The sequence below is a fragment of the Pteropus medius genome, unplaced genomic scaffold (genome assembly GCF_902729225.1).
Source record: "Pteropus medius unplaced genomic scaffold, Ma_sr-lr_union100, whole genome shotgun sequence".
NCBI lineage: Eukaryota > Metazoa > Chordata > Mammalia > Chiroptera > Pteropodidae > Pteropus > Pteropus medius.
The window spans coordinates 1,086,311-1,104,797 of record NW_024354500.1 but is presented as its reverse complement, the minus strand read 5'-3'; positions in this window follow the sequence as shown (position 1 = coordinate 1,104,797).

Genomic DNA, 18,487 nt, shown 5'->3' with positions numbered 1-18,487 from the left:
GTCTAATTTCTCAAATGGAAATGCCAGATCCTGAGAGAGAAGCAAGGCGGCCATCATAAAGTGAAGCCCCACCCCCCCACACCAGACCAGCTTCCATGATTTCAGACTCTCCAATCTTAGAAGGTATCATCTCCCCCTACTGACCTTCAGATAATCTTTGAGATCATTTCTCATGTGGGAAATTGCTTTCTTGCCAAGATAACACAGCAGCATTCAGTTCTGTCCTGGGCAACTGTCTTAATACTGTTAATAAAGTGCCTTGGGTTGGATATAATTGTTAATAAACTAATTCTAAATATCTTCTCAAATGTCACTTATAATCAGGATTTTCTGCTGGGCTAGGACCCCGGGGAAATGTTTGAAGCTCTGAATCTTGTATGCAATGTCAGGAATGAACATAAGAAAGTAGAGGGCCACCATTGCTTTGCAGCTTAGTTGTTTAAAATGATCGCATATGATGAAGCTCAGAAACACTTGCAGCTGTGAGAATCAGAAAAGAAAGTAAAGGATGGAGAGAAGAACCAGTAGGAAACTCTACAACTAAACCCAGTCCTCTTCGGATGTGCCAGAGGGAGAGGTGAAAAGATGTTATTACTTGTAATTTAATGCAGGAACATCAAGGCACAGAAGATAATATAAAAGCATTTCACTGAGAAGATGCCCATGACATGAAACTATTTAAAACAATTAATCAAAAAAGCCTAATTATTCAATTAGATGGATAAATGAATCTTCTTAAAGTGGATTTGCAAAAAAGAGAGTGATGATGAAATCTTTTGAAAGGAAATAAGTGTAACAAATCAGCTAAATATGATCTCTAAAAAATTTGTGAATAATAAGTCAGTGATTATGTTTTAATTGGGCTTTAGCTTTATTATAATTGAGGACACTCATTATCTTGTTTTATTGTATTTATGATTTTAATATTCATACCATTTGGTATTTTATCTTTGTATACTTTCTGCCAGTGCTTGTTGCACTTCCTGGCTGATTAGTGCCTGGGTCAGTGTGAAGTGAATACAGATGTCTCAATAATGATCGGCAGGAGTGTCGAGCTGATATTCAGTGTTTGAAGGTCTTCTATAAAGTTGTCCTTTGTGCAATTGTGAGAGTTATTTTTTTCAGTTCTTTTTTTTCCTCTCTCTCATGAGCAGTTCTGTTGGTAAGAGTCCTCTAAGAGGAAACTGTTTTTCACTCTGAAGGGGATCAAGGGACTTTGTTTTGGGGTATGATAAGTGTTTCTAAATGAGGACTTTATATATGCACATTTATCCTGTCTTAGGAAAAATAAAAATATGTTTTATGCAAGCAGAGACATCTAACTGAAAATTCAAGCTCTTTTTCCAAGGGTAAAACTGAGGGCAAAACAGACTCTTATGCTTGTAACTTCCAGACAGTTAGATAAACCACTTTGTTCACAGAGAAGGGCAGTTGAGCCAAAGATTATTTCCAAGTTTTTGTCAATCACTTTGCCCTGTAAAAGGTGAACACATGGCTGATTGCTTACACACTCAATATCAGCCAAAAGGTGCAGTCAGAATGGGCCGGCAACTGTTCAGCTGCCTTATATGTAAGGAGAGCTTTAAATGGGCCTTTGAGAAGCAGAGGGTAATCATTTAGTGCTTTTGTGTGAGACTTTTGTGAACCCAAATGACATACGAGAGTATTTAATACATTTTTTAAATCTTTCGAATGAGTCAGGAGCAAGAATTGCATTTAGGGTTTTATTAAGGTCCATAGTTTTGCTGCTGGTTATATTTAAATTAGTAGGTAAATAAACATATGTACTTATTTTGCCTCATTGCCAGATAAATGCTTATTTTCCAAACAATCTTCTTCTCAGTAAAATAACTTAATTAATAAAAAAAAAAGAATGAACAAATGAGTAAGTAAATAAATTTGAAGTAAAACACCCACGCATCTGATAGCCTATGAGATTCTCAGTGCTCTGATCTGTCTTATCATTTCTCTAAATGCATCAATAAAAATTATTATTTGAAAACTTGAACATAACTCTTTACTGACATATATTTTCATGATCATAGTTTTAAAAAGAAAAATTGATTTTTAATATTATGTAATAGTGCCTGTTTTCTAAGACTTGCTTTCTATCTATATAGGAGATCTTAGGCAACTACTCATATTTTAATCAGGCTTTCTCAATTTCAGCATTATTGACCTTTGGGGCCAGACTATTCTTTGTTGTGTGAGGCTGTCCTATGTATGCACTGTAAGATGTTTAGCAGCATCCCTGGATCCACCCACTAGACGCCAGTAGCACCCCTTCCCCTCAGTGTGACAATCAAAAATGTCACATTGCCAAATGTTCCCTGGGGGCAAATTGCCCCCTGTTGAGAGCCACTGCTTTAAAGCCTTAGCTTTAAAACATTTAAACATTTTTAAAACAAAGATAGTCCATAATAGTATAGACATGGACAATTATAAAAGCAGGCCATTGGTCACATATGCTAGAATTGGAAACTGGGACGTGTGGGATGATTTTCAGCTTACTTTCCTTATATTAACCAGTATTATCATCCACTGTATTTGTAAGTTTTCCTAAAGGTGAAAAGAAATATCACAAGAAGCTGTGATGTTTTAACTTGAAGAAAGTTGATAAATTTATTGGACTATAATAATAACGACAATGATAATAACAACAATAATAATAGCATCCATTTATCAAACATAGTGCTAGACAGTCTTACATCCATGTTGTAATTTTACCATAAACAGGTTCTTCAGGTAACAAGCCCAGATTACCCTGCTTAGTCAATGCTCATTCTCTGTTCCAGTACTGATATGGCAACTAGAGGCTGTGTGACAAAGGGTTTGGCACCAGCTTTCAAGGCTGTATATGGGCTCTTGAATCAACACCATGTATTTAGCTGAGTATAATGACTTAAGTCTTCCCATTTTGAAGAAATGGAAACCAAATACTTAACCTAAGATTCTGAAAGCAAAGAAGATTATTAAAGAAGAAACAAGAACTCCCTGTGTGTAATTTAACAGTTCATATACACATGTATATCACTACTTGCAGAAGGTCCAGCACAGATAGAATTTCTACTTTATGGATGTTGGATCAAAATTTTCTCTTTGGGCATCTCTAGTGTTGGCCTGACATGGTGTCTTCTCTGTGCCCCAGGCATATTCTCTGCAGAACTGACAGCTCCTTCAATTACCTTCATTTTACTTACTATGATTTAAAAAGTTTACAAAACAGCACATTTTTCTCCTTACCTTCTTTATAGCTGCCACTAACATTCATCATTCATCTAGCCAAGTGTTCTTAAAGTTCTTTGGCTTTCTGTATGTTGTGTTTTCTCTCCTACGCTGTCTATGTCCTATAATTACTGAATTAGGGTCACCAGTACCCACTTCTCATTTTGTTTCTCTGTCTACTTCTCAAGGCTTGACTTTTCTTTGAGCCTCTGCTCCTAAAGATAAGTTCCTTGTCCTTTAAGAGTTTGAGTCACATGATGTAAAAGTAAGTAAACTCCAGTCATCTCACATGGAATTTTCCACTCTGATGGTTCTAACCACATTAGACAGCTATTGCCCATTCTGTTCTGAGTCACCGTTGGTCACACATAAGTTTTCTCAATGTGCTCTTCTGCATCGACCATGAGATCTGAGATCTCTCTCTGCTCTGTGCCCTGCAGTTTTGGTTGGGAATGAAAATCTTGTGAATAAAGGACTTTAGAAGCATCAATACCCAAAAAGTAAAGAAAACAAATCTCAGGGATGCTGCACCTATTCTTTTTCTTCTGAAAACTTACTTTTTTTCCTTTAATTGCAGGACAAAACAAACAACAAAAAAACCCATAATTTTTAAGCATAATATGCAGAAGCTGCAGATTGCCTTTAGACATCTATAATCTCTTTTGATGTGTTTAAAACTTTTAACCACATGTGTCATGTTGTGTTACTTTAGTAGAAAATATTTTTTCCCATTTTAACATATTATTGGAAGTGTGTATTAATTATTTAAAGCCGAGGCTAAAATGTGTTTTCCATATACAAAAAGGTAGAAAATCTATTTCTGAATTTCCATGAAGAAGATGTTCTTGACATTCCATTCAGAAGCCAGTTTCATAATTATATGCCAATCATTTTGACAAAGAATTTCGTTATTTCTCCTTATGAAGTAATGTATATCAACATGTAAATTCAGATGATACACTCAAAAATGCAAAAATAAAAGTGAACAAGTATTTTAAGTGGTTTGTTATTCTTTTCTGCAATTAAATTCAGAATAAAAACTAAGTGACATAAAATTATACACACATTAGCAGAAGGATAAAAAGAATTAAAAAGGAGAAATGTTCACAAAGTCAACCATGACATTAAAATTCCTTTTTGCTGGGTTAGCTGAAAGACCGTGAAAAAAAATCCACCTGCCACTCAGTTTAATTTCTTGTGTTTAGAGCTCTACAGCATTCTGTGTAAAACTAATCAATAAAAAGGATTTATGAGACCTTGAAAAAGAACAGTCGAAAGGAGGAAATTATAGTCAGTTTTAGTTATTAAAGATTTTCGCCACTAAATTTAGTATAAGGGAAACGTTATACATCTTTTTTAGCTGAAACAGGACATTTATCAAATGCATGGATTGGAAAGACAATTGTGCTTAGACCCACTGTAATGTGTCTTTATCTGTTGCTCACCATTTATTGTTGGCTGTAGTGGGTTAGGTCCAAACAGAAGGGAAACAGGATCAGAAAAACTATGTTAAAAAAGCAAGTAGAGTCAGTGAGCCCTGACCTAAACATGAGAGAAAAAAAATATTTGTGAATACAGGTCTTGTCCATATTAAATTGTTTTGTTTGACTATGTTTTTTGAAAGAACGAGAGTGAGGAAAGAGGAAAGAAGGAAACAGGGATAGAGGAAGTGAGAAGGAAGAGGCCAAACTCATCCCTTGCTCAAATGGCTCCTCACTATTATGGATTCAAAACTTACCTTTGATCATACTTGGAGACCAAGTCATTACAGATTTTCATTTATTTTTGGTATCTTGATATTTATAGAACCATGAGAATTTTTGAAAATAGTTATACATGGACTATGTAACATTCTTGCTTAGCAACAGTGAGTTTCAAAAGACCGTCTCAAAGCCTTTTGGTACCCTGCGTACAGTCTAGAGACTTTTACTTAGATACATTCCTTAGCAGGGTAATTTGAGAAAGTTCAAGAATTTAGCTTTTGTTTGATGAAATACAAATGACAGATGGAAAATTGCAATATTTTGAAAAGAAAAAATGCAATGATGCACAAAACATAAGATTGCTATAATAATAATGGAACTTAGCATTTACACTGAGTTCTTTATCTGCAAAGTACTTTACAAACAACTAATTAAGCCTCATAACACTCCTGAAAGATAAGTAAGTATCATTACTGCCATTCTACAGATGGAGAAAATGAGGCATGGAGGTTAAGTATCTTTGCCTAAGGCTATTGCAAATAAATAGCAGCACCTGGATTGAGGTATCAGGACTCAGTCTTTCCTAAAAAAAAGACCAGGGATCAGCATTCTTTCAATCAAAACAATGAAGCTTTTAGTGCTAAATATTTTTCTTTTCGAAAAGATGAACATGTCATTCACTTAACACTGATTTTTCTCATAATTTGAAATACTTGCTTTCAGAAAACCATAACCTATTTCCTGTTCTTTTATTTGCCTTATTCATTTCTCTTACTGTTTCCACAATTATCCCCAAAGAATGCCTTTTCCAAATGACTAGGTGATGAGGGTCTTTATAGTTACTATCACCTGGTGACAAAGAATTGAGACTCAGATTTGGCTTTACATTAATGTTGCAAATCATATTGATGGGCTTCACTTCAAAATTATGACGACTTCTCATTTCTGATGGGTAATAAATGGTAGTTTCAAAGTCTTATACAATGTGAGAAAAAATATAGATTTTATTATTTTCTACTAGTTAACTTTCTCTATGATGTTCTTGAATCTCAAAATTATTGTTCAAGCTGTAGAATGTCACCCCCCCAATCCCCCCGCCAAAAAAAAAAATTTCTTAGCATGAAAGCAATTACCTGGTAGATTGCTTATTTGGGGAGGTTTTGCTGCTGCTTATCTTTAGAAATCACCCAGTTTTTAATAATATTCCACTGACTTGGAAGCACACTAGAAAACAGCAGAAATTTTAAGACAAAATTCCTTTTCTTTCTCTTTGGAACATCGATAAGGTCAATGGCCATATATACATATTTGTTAATTCCTACCCCATAGCGTCTTACATGCCAGCTGAGAGAACAGGATTTAAAACAAGACTGAGCAATGCACTAACAACGCTGTATGAATATGTCACTGTCAGATTCTGCTAATAAATATGTTGAAGAAATATAGAAAGGAACAGAGATTACTTTCGTCTGCTTATGTACTAAAAACAGGACTTACCAAACTGCTTCTGATTTGTACATGTGGCCAGGATTTGAAGAATTTGTTTCTGAAAATTATTCGTATAAACTTGTTTTTCAAAGTTCTCAACAATGAAAATGTTCTAAACTTAGAATGTGGTGATAGTTGTACAACTCTGTAAATACACTAAAACTTTACACTGTAAATTTGAACACTTTACACTGTAAATTTTATTTCATGTGAATACAGCTCGATAAAGATATTAAAGAAAAAGAGAGGTCAGAAAATGCCAAACTACTCCTCCCCTCCAAAGCTGATCTGTTTTAGCTTCCAAGAACTATGCTCTATCAGTTTAGAATATACTCTTCAGAGTATTTCAAAGGGATTATTTTTTTCTTCTCACTTTGTTTCTGTTGACTCTGCAGAAGCCATTTGGGCGCCTAGCTGCTGTCCATTCTCTACACTTATCATACCCGATGGGAACATTGTTGAGAAAAAAACTACTGCAATACCAGCCAAACTGACATGGGTCCCATACCTGCTAAGAATGAAACTATCTTCCACTCAAAGGAAACTACGGCTTATGATTTTTCTGCCCTCACTATTACATAAAAGGTTGGATGCTAGCCTTATTACAATTTGAATTCTCCTGGAGTTCAAGGTTCTACCTTAACTACTTCTGATTAGTGTCTAAGCTGATTTTTCTGTCCGTGGAAGACTACAATGCACAAGGACAATATCTTCAATGATCTATAAATCCCATGAAATAATATAATGAATACATTGAATATTTGCTGAATTAACTTGTGAAAGATTGGCTGGTAATTAATTAGATAGAGTAAGTGCGTTCATCATTTCTATTTTCCCTTTACTTCTCTACTTATTGCAATCATCTATGAAAACATAATTGTAATGACTACAGAATATTCTAGAAAGTGAATATACCATGACTTATCCATTAATTTCTTTATTAGTATGTAGTTAGTGTGATTCCAACTTTTCACTAACATGTACAATATCTTCTTAAATAACCTTCTTTATAAATTTTGTTCTATTGTTTCATATTTAATCTAATGTTAGATTTTTAATGTATTAAAATATGTAAATTATTCTAATCCTTTCTACTGGTTGCCAATAGCCCTTAGTAAGTTTGACCAATGACAGTATCATGTCCAAATGTAAGAGAGTTTTCCTCTCCCATAACTTTGGCATTTTGCACTCTGATTTCTTTCAAATAAATTAAATAATTCATTTAAAGTACTTTTCATAGTGTCTCATTAATAAGAAGTTATTATCCATAATGGTATTATTATAAATTGTGTTACTACTAATAATATATATATACTTGTTTAGGTACTAGGGAAAATAATGGTATCTGTCTATTTTGTCCTTTAATTTGCACTTTAATTTGTTATTTTATCGTTATCAGTGGGTTGAAAAATGTCCTATATTTATTGATTATTCAATTTCTTCCATAAATTTTCTTATTATGTTTTTTTATTTATTTTTATTGGGATTTTTTCTCTTTTTTATCCAAATTTTTAAGCATTTTTAATTGCAGTAATAATATTGTCCTATTGTCATGTTTATGTTAAATATTTCAATAATTGCCTTTTAATTACTTATGATTGCTTTGACATAAAAAAGTTTAAAATCATTAATGAAATACATTGATCTTTTAAAAGTTATTATGTCTACCATTATTTTTATATTTTGAATAGCTTTTCCCAAAGTGTACTCTCTGAAACACTAGGCTTTTGGAAAGTCTTTTTAAATAAATAAAATTATATGGCTTAATAGTTTGGAGAAAATAAAGATGTAGAAATTTGAGTGTTTTGTTCTATGTTTTGTGTGCTTTTAGGAATTTAATATAAGTTTGAATTTCCAGTGAAGGAATAAAGTAGACAGCATTTACAGAATATACTTAACTCCCTTTGTTCATAGAACATGCCAGAGGGCCCGGGTGTCCGAGAACACACTGAGATGACCCTATGTAGAAACTATTTGCCTGTCCCGAAATCAACTTTAAAATGTTAAATTATATTTTCTTTTAATTTTTAAAAGCATTATTCATTTATTTAGCTATATTTTTCATTAAGTATTTATTTAATATATGTGGTGGGATGGGCCTCTAACTTTTTTTCACCCAATAATCAGTTCTCCTAATATTTTTTGTTTAAAAATCTGCTTCTTGTATTCATTTGGTTTATGATGTACACTCTTTTTTTGCCATGATGTAATTCTTATATTTAATGTATTGAAGTACTATCTGTTCGATTAATGTTACTGCAATTTCATAAACCAGAACCACAGATTATTTTAGCATAACAATTTATTTGTATCACTTTTGATATATTTAAATACATGATTTTTTTCCATAATGTTTATTGATATTTTGTCTATTTATTCTTCCAAATATACTTCAGAATTATTTTATCATGATTCCAAGCAACATTTTAGTAATTCTATAATTAATTTGGAAACATTTACATATATTACAAAATCCAGTATTCCATCATGGAAATACAGTTTCTGTTACTATTGTGTTGAAGTTTTTATTTACACTGCTTAGGAAATTATTTTACTACTTCTCATATAGATTATGTGTATTTCTTAATAAGATAGTTCTATTATATAAATAGTACCTTGTTTCATTATGTTCTCTATTTGTTCATTGCTGCTATATAGAAAAACTATCATCACTCGCCATTTAATTTGAATCCAATCATTGTAATAAACTTTAATACTAATTTTAAGAGTTTTGTAGATGATTTCCTTGAGTCTTCTATTTAAATAGTCATATCGTCTATGAATAATAACAGAGCTTGTCTTCTCTTATTTCAGTCTTATGTTTTATTGCCTTGGTAAGGAAGTCTGTCTGTGTTAATCAGTAAAGGTGATAGCAAGCATTCTCATTTTCATTTAAATATAATATTGGTAATTTATATTAATTTGATTTATATTAATGATCATTTTATTCCTAACTTTATAGGAATTAATTTTTAAAAATTGGACATAAGTTGAATGCTATTGAAATCATTTCTATCAATAAAAAAGATAGAGCAAAAGAAATCCTATGTGATTTCTTCTTGTATCTATCTATACACATGTATACACATTAAGTTATAAATCAAGATATTTATATATAGTTGTATATGCCATATATATAGTGTGCATGCATTCACATGCACACACACACACACACACATCTATGCTAATATTACTAAAAAGACTAGCTTTCTTGTGTGAAATTCTCTCTGGTCATAAACTAAAGCAACTTCTAGAGGCTGTGTCTTAATGCTATATGTTGAGACTGCCACAGAATTTTCTTATGTAATTTCAGATTTCTATAATTATTGTTGGATTCTTCTTGAGCCTTGGGATAATGTTCTCTTTGCTTCTCTTTTTTTTTTTTAAATTAGACCTTGTGTTATATTTGTGTTATTTTTGTTCTTCTTCCTATTTTTAAATCAGAGTCATTCAGACCATGGAATCAGACCATGGAAAGTGCTCATGGTCTACCAGGTGCTAACTGTATCACTGCTTCCTATCTGTGTAGATGAAAGGGTGCTTAACATCTGTAATTATCAGCCATAAGTCAGTGTCTAATAAAAGTTTATTTGGCTCAGTTCTTCTGGACTAAAATGGAACCATTTTCCAACTCCATTGCTAGAATCTCTGGCACGCTAATCATGAAGGAGAGGGAAATTCTATATTGTACTGCTTTAGGAGCTTCTGCTTGTAGACGATTTATGGTCCCACAGCTGAAGAATAATGTTTTCTAAGATATAACTTCCTGTGTTCAACCTTGCATCACCTGCACAGTTGATTTATTAGAATCGTGTTCTACATATGAATATACAATGATGTAAATGGTGAGGTTGGCTCTGAGATATAAGGGCCAACATTCAAGGACCAGAGAGAGGCTTCTGAAGTTAAGGGTGGCCCCATATGACAGTCAGCAAGGAAATAGGATCTGTAATTACAAGTAAGTGGAATTTACCAGCAACCTGGATAAGCCCGGAAGAGAGTATCTCCCAGAGCCTCTAGGTAAGAGACCTTACCTGCTAATATGTTAGTTTTGGTTCTGTGAGACCTTCCACAGAGAACAAGCTTATCCACACTGTGCCAGGACTTTTGACTCTCCAAAACTGGAAGATACTAAATTTGTGCTAAGAACATCTTTAAGTTTGTGGTGTCAGGCACATATTGCTATCTGAAGGCTTTCCTTGCCTCCTGCTTCTCCCCTTTATCTTTAATAGATATTACTTCCAATAAATCTCTTGCAATTAAAAAAAAATACTCGAGGAAGTATTGGAGGAAGGAGGCGATGAGAGTACTTTGGGACCTTAAGAAGCAACACTTTCACATTATAAGGATGACAGTTCAGAGTTCTGTTAAATACTGAACTAAAGTTTCTATACTATCTTGCATAAAGTGAGGAAGAGATGAGGTGTCTTCCTATTGTTTTTCAAGAAATGACTCCTTTGTTGTAGGAAAGAAATTGGAAGAGATCATTAATTATTTTTCTTATAATCTTTCATTGCTCTGCTAGTCAATGAAAAACCCTCTCCCAACCGTGACTCAAGCACTATATACTCTTCTAGTCTTAATTTTCCAGGTTTCTGGAAATTGGTCAGAAGTAGTTTAGTCCATTATGTTCTAGAACATTTTAATCTTCTTTTACAAAAGAAGAAATAAAAGTCAAATAAAAAACTTTTAATTGGGCACTTGGAAACTTCTGCTTTAGTTCATATAATGATCACACAATAAACTATTTTAGAAAAAATATTATGAAGCTATTTAGACCACACGGATTTCTAAAGTAACCATTTTAGACAATGAAAAAAGATAAATATATTATGTATCATTAAATATTATTCAAAATTATTATTATTTAGATATGTAATAATTTTTAGCCTAAAGAATAACAAAAGGCTACTGGCATAGAATCTATTTATCTGGCCACTTTTTGAAATAATCCCCAAGAGATTTTGTAAATGGCCAATCTGCTACCAGACACTTGCATTAATGCAGGTTCTCCAGAGAAAAAGAATCAATAAGAGATAAGAGATGATAGATTTGATAGATAGATAGATGGTAGATAGATAGATAGATAGATAGATAGATAGATAGATAGATAGAGATAGATAGATAGATAGATAGATAGATAGATAGATAGATAGATAGACAGACAGACACACAGACACACAGACACACAGACACATGCTGTAAAGAACTGTCTCATGTAATTATGGAGGCTGAGAAGTCCAATATCTGTAGTTGGTTAGCTGGGACCCAGGAGAGCTGATAGTACAGTTTCAGTATAGAATCTGAGGGCCTGAGAACAAGAAGAGACAATGGTACAAATTTCAGTCTGAGTCTGAGTCCAAAGACAGCAAAAGACTGATGTCGCAGCTCAAAGACAGTGAGGTAGAGAGAAAGAATTATTTCATACTCAAACTTTTATTCTATTCAGGCCTTCAAAAGATTGGAGAAGGCCCAGACACATTAGAGAGGGCGATGTGTTTCGCTCAGCATCATCTAGAAACATTCTTGCAGACACACCCAGAATATTGCTTAACCAGATATCTGGGCATCCCATGGCCCAGCCAAGTTGATACATAAAAATAACCATTAAAACACTCCATTTTCAGCACTATAACTTAAATTAGTGTAACTGAAGAAAATACATTAAAATTACTTGACAAATTTCAAAAATAATTTGATCCTATACCTTCTAATGCCACTGTTTTGTTTAACAGAATACCATTTATTTGCTATAAACAATGTATATGGAGTAACATGTAATTTGATTCCCTTCAAAGCTTATGGCTGTTGTGAATTTCTCTTTTCTATGAGGCAATTTCTTTAATAGTTCACTGGAACTGTACTGCTTTCTCATATTTAAAATCATTGGGTCTTAATGGGAAAAACTCAACACATGCCTGACCTGCATAACTGCTGACATCTCCCAGACCTTCCATACAACTTTTTTCATGATTTGGGAATAAATACTATAAAGTATTATTCAGGGAAATCTCTCCTTATCTATCTCTCTATATTTAAAATTTATCAATTAATGATGTGGAATCAAAATGTTCTAAAAGCCTTCTTGGTAAAATGTAATAAAAGGGCCTTAACACACTTAACTCCATTATTTTCATTTTATCGATAGGGAATGAAGTTCTGGAGACATGAAATACCTCCCACAAGGTCATAGAACTAGTTAATGAGTGGCAGAGCCAGAAATGTGCAAGACAAGAGAGCACATGCAAATAATTGTACTATATATTTAGTCTTAAACAAGTAATTTTTTAAAATATATTTTAATATATTTAATTAAATATTATATTTAAATAAATTTAAAATAACGTCATACATCAGTTAAAGATTTGAGCTACACATGCAAAAACATAGTCTTATTTCTTACTTTTACCTCCAAAAAGGTGACTTAATTATTAATTATAGTCAAGGAATATAAAACACAATTTAAGATGACATTTGAGCCAAGGGAACATTTAAAGCTGAAGGGAAATTGGTCATAATTTAATCTGAAGATAGTTAACTATAGGCACTGAAATTGAGAAATCAGATATATCTATCTTCAAGAAAGTAAATAAACTCTGTAATAAACAGTATTTTCTTCACTAGTAAATATAAAACAATTTGTAGCCTACTTTATGTTACTATAATACAAATATCTGATGAGAGTTCTACTTCATTTTCATATACTCTTTTGTCTCAGAACCACCCCAAAATACCTTGCAAATATCAATTTGTTAATTTATTCAAAAGTACTTTCAATTAGATGAGGACAGACAGGATCTTCTCACTCTACTCACATTTTTAATGGAATCATCCCACTGAATTGAGACCCACTAATCTACTCTCCACATTTCACAATGATGTCTATATTTTACAAATGTTTTTAGCTCTACAGAGTTGTCCTTTACAAAAAGAGATGAAAATGATCACCACATTACTCGTTTACTTCACAGACTCTAAGTACAATGTGATCAGAAGCCATTCTTTTCTTAATGGTCATATGACTATAGCTATTTCAGGATTATCTATTTCTAGCTATATCCCTTTGCCTTCAAGTTTAATAATGCCACTGTTTCATGCACATAGCTCATCTCCAACCACCCTATCTGTGCCAGTTACAGCCAACAGTCACCAATTCCCAGCAATATATGTTTGCACTGAAATTCTCGACTATATGTTCCACCTTCTTTACCCTTCTCATTTCTAAGCAAAGGAGTTAACCCAGTACAGATGGCTCAACCATCTATTTCTGATGATGTTTATTTTTGTTTATGTTGCTGAGGTTTATGTAGACAATGAAGACAGTTTTAAAGACAGCAGATATAACATAGATGATACATCTGTCTCAGTTGCACAATAGACTGGACCTAGCAATGACTGTGCAGACTTTTCAATGGTCTCAGGGCTGGCTGGTATACTGATGCTACTCTTTGGTAGCTACTTTTCTCAGTAATATATCCTTAGTCAAGAACTGGTTGAGAAGTACAACATTGTGTATCTGCAGATTGCATAGTAACATTATGTTGTTATAGGTGACTGACTTAGAATATTTGGACTTCTAAATTAGGTTAATATCTGGAACATTTCCTGTAACATTTTTATGTGTGCATCAAATTGGATTATTTATAAAATCTCAACATACTTATTCTTGAATTTCATTCTTAGGAATTGAAGATCAGTGTATCTACAGAGGACATAGCAACCAAACATAGACAGTTACTTCCTTTCAAAAATCAGATATTCATTGGATTATAGAAATCACTATTGTCTAGAATTTGGGTTTCCCCTCTAAGCACTAATCAATAATACTCAACTTAAAATTTTAAGAGAATCTCTGCAAGCTCAACTTTGTAACTGGAGATAGGGAAGTATTACTTAATTTCTTTGGATAAGTAAATCTACCTACACATATATTTTTAAATCAATGCAATGACAGTTCTTAGAGCTGTATGTCACACTTGGTTGGTCCTTAAACATTTACAGTTTGAGTCTATTGGCTATAGATTTGAAAACTTCTTTCATAATAAAGCAAATCTCAGTGAGACTCCTTCTTACTTTCCTCAGTGCTCATCTGGGCTCAGCTGAGCTTCCCAGATTCAGAGTAAGATGAGAAATGGACCCAACACTCTTGCTAAAGTAGAATCACTAATTTTTAAAAGTTGACTATTTCTTGGGAAACATACCATTAAATCAGTAACACAGTACTGCCCTGTAATTACAAAATAATAGCATGTTCTGGGGAGCTGATTGCTTACAATATATCAAAATCAAGCTAAAAAATTCACTTAATTGAAGTTGTATGGTCTAAAGTTGTATTTCTTGAGATTCAGAGAAAATTGCATGGATTGATTATAAATGCCAAGTTTTATTAAAAACACAGACCTCTGGACAACATCCTATCATCTTTCCAAAAGGCAAGCATAAGCTGACTCATTTTAGACACATTCTTTCAACAATTCTTTACTGAGTGTCCACTCTGTACATGAAGAAATTTTAAACAGTTCTGGCTTAATGTTATTTTCTTATTATTACATCTCCAATAAAAATTTGAAACTCTGTCTTCATGTACAATGAAATATAGTTTAATATTTCAATTTTGAACTGTTTGTTAGTGGGCATTGTTACACATTTTGAAATTAAATAGTAATTAGAGTGATTTTTGTCTATTCATTTCAAGTATACATTTACTGCAAGATAGACTTCATGGTTTAAATTTCAAAAAAAGTTAATTTTAACTGCATGTCTGACAAATTATTCATGCTAATTCCAGCTCTTCTAAATGTCTTGAGGATGCATGGACTCAACAGTATCTTGATATCTCTAAGAAATTATAGATAGCTTGGAAAAGAATTATCTTATAGTTACTAAATAAAATGATGACACTGTCTTCTTAGAGAGGTACTTTAGTACATACTTAAGAGTGTGGGTTCTAGAGCAAGCATTCCTGAGGTTAAATCCTGCAAACCGTGTGATATTGGACAAGTTATTTATCTCTCTATACCTCAGTTTCTTGGTCTATAAAGTGGGATTAATACTAATGCCTAATTCATTGAGCTGTTTTAGGATCAAGTAAGTTAATACATATAAAACACTTAGAATAATGACTGGCACATAAAAGACTCAATAAATGTGAATTTGTAATATTATTAATCTCACATTTCCATGGTAAATCAGCTACTCTGAATGGAAGGAAGTTAGATTTTAAGGTCAGAACCCAATGAGTGGTGCTAGAGCTGTTCTCCTGAGCAGCCCTGGACTGACGTAGGTTAGAGATTCTAGGGTGCCCACAACGGAAATCTGCCAGGGCACATTTGTTTTATTTTTCTTTTTTTGTTTGCTACTTTGCCTTATTCAAAATGTCCTCAGATGGTAATCCATCATTCTGCCCATTTATTCCCCACTCAATGTGCTTCATACTAATCATTTAACTCCAAGATGCTCTAGGCACTGGACTCCTTAAAAATTAACTCCTTTATAGATTCCTCTCTGAGTGTCTCATGAAACAAATTTACAGTAAAGAAATTAGTTGTTCATTGAAATTTAAAGCCAGCAATTAATTTACTTACTCTCAAACTATTTAGTTAAGCTTTATTGTCCCCAAGAGTTGTGCTTAATCTTAAACTCTTCAGAAATAAAACTTCAGAAATAATCTTAAACTCTTCAGAAAAACTGCAGATCAGTCTGGTTAATTTAGAATATTCATTAGGAAGATTCTTTAAACAATGCAATTTACTATAAATTAAGATACAGATCAAATATTGTATGTAGTTTAAATGGATAGAGAAACTTTAATAATATATCTGATGTCAAGATTAACCTCATCTTTCTATTCAAATTCTTTGACATGGAATTATAATTTGAGGTTCCAGAGAGTGAAAAAATGATGTCTTCGAAGTTGCTAAACATTGCAAAATCAAATGGTTGGAGTGAAACTTGAGAAGGTATTTCAGGTCACACTTAAAATGTCCTAGGTAAATGAAAATGTATTTGAATCTTAACTATTAAAGAAGCTCCCTATTCCCACAGCCAGAATAAGAGAATGATAGTTCCACCAGACAGTGGTTCTTCACTTTTTATAAGATTTCTTAACTGCCCAGGAAATTCACAGGCTAAAATGTGCCATTTTGGAATTTTTTTCTACCAGCTATTCAGTTTTTCATTGCTTTCATACTGATTAGCTTTTGGGATGTTGACACTGGATTTGCGATTAATTCCATTCTGTGGGATTTCTATAAAATGTTTCCTATTCTTCCTGTTGTCCACATGGTAGCAGAGGTACAGAAGTTTCTCCTCATGGACAGTAGAATAGAAAAGGATAGAGTACCCTAGGAAGCAATATATTAGCCACAAAGAAGAGAGCTGTCCAAGATAAAATATTCTTATTCTATAAAGATACTAAATATACTTGATACTTGATGATTTGCTACTAGGTTATAGAAGGGTTTTTTTTTTTTTCCCCTCTCCAGTTTAATTAGTTTAGAATGATAAGAAGGCATCCAAAAAAGATGGCTTGGAGATTTGTTATTTTAATTAGCCAAGTGTATGAAGAGGAAAACCATCATCTTACATGAAGAAAACTGAAAACAACTTAAGCAATATCAAGAGGAGATAAGACCATCTCACCAACAACACTAGGCTAAATTAAGAGTTTTATGGCTAATGCAGACTCATAAAACAGATGAAATGTTCTCTGCCTTCCTACATGAGAAAAATACTGACATACTGATATCCCTGCAAAGCAAAGTTCCACATGGACTTTTTACTGAAGCTACTTGAAAAACTTCAAATGGTAAGGAGAAACACCATGGCAACTGCCCAAAATGTGTGCATCGTATATGCCAATTTATAAATGATTTAGAACATAAATACAATTTAAAGGGGAGTGGAATAGAAGTAAAATATATGATTGTATTATCAAACTCAAGCAGTTAGAAAGAACTTGGAATTTCTTATGACTAGAATGTCAAATAGTTCACATGATGTAGACTGAGATTTTATGTGCATAATTTTAGATGGATTATCATAGACATGTTTTTCATATTTGGCCCAGGTTTCCTTTGGCTCAGATGTTTTAAGTGCTTTATATGGATGGCTTCTGCATTAACATTGTGCTGTGTCTACTCTGTGATCTGTTATTAGTATTATCAATTGGAACTCGGGCAAACTTTTATATAAAATGAAGGCAAGAAATGAAATCGTCCATATCTTTTAACTGTTAACCCAGGCCTGAGGTAGTCTGCATAAGCATCTGCTCTACACTTCTAGAGATGGCTGTTTTCTACCTTCGCTCTCTAATTACACCTTCTGGGAGACAGGAATTTGTACCATTTTGCCCTTCATTTGCATCATCACAGCAACTCTAGCCTTCATGTCCCTTTGCCTGATAAGTTTCAGGGTTTGGTTTCTGCACACTCATTATTCAGCCAGGCTCGCCTCTCCTTGGAAGGCTCCAAGGACGTTGCTATTCTTTTTTTCAGGCTTAACAGCACACACTTGAAAAGACCCGTCTTGCCTTCCATCCTGCTCAAACAGTGGTGCATGACATCCTCTCAGCCCAGTTTCACCTTTCTGAAGATTGGAGTGTGCCTCCATAAGAGCTAAATGCACAGACTTCTTGTTGGAGGCTGAATACCTCCTTGCATTCACTTGAGAATTAACCCTCAAGAAGCATGCCTTGCAGCTTCCCTGTGGATCTGGCTTTCAGAACAGATTCATTATTTTCCATATTTGGAAGAAGTAGTAAGATATTCAGTGTCTGTCCTAGGGCTATATGAGTATGCTTTCTCAGTATACGTACATCTAGGGTATTTAATCAACTACTTGTTTGAAGTGTACCATTTTGAAGTATATCATTGATCATAAAATGATGCTGAACCTAGAATTTTTTTAAGTGTATAAATTCCTACATGGAAGTTAGAATGGGATGGCTCTAAAAACTACAGAACTGAAATTCTGAAGAAATTAGGTTGTCGTAGTGCAAAATCTTAGAAGATTGTCATTTAGTTATCTAAGAATTTACATAATGTGAGTGGTTAAACTGGATGATTTAACTG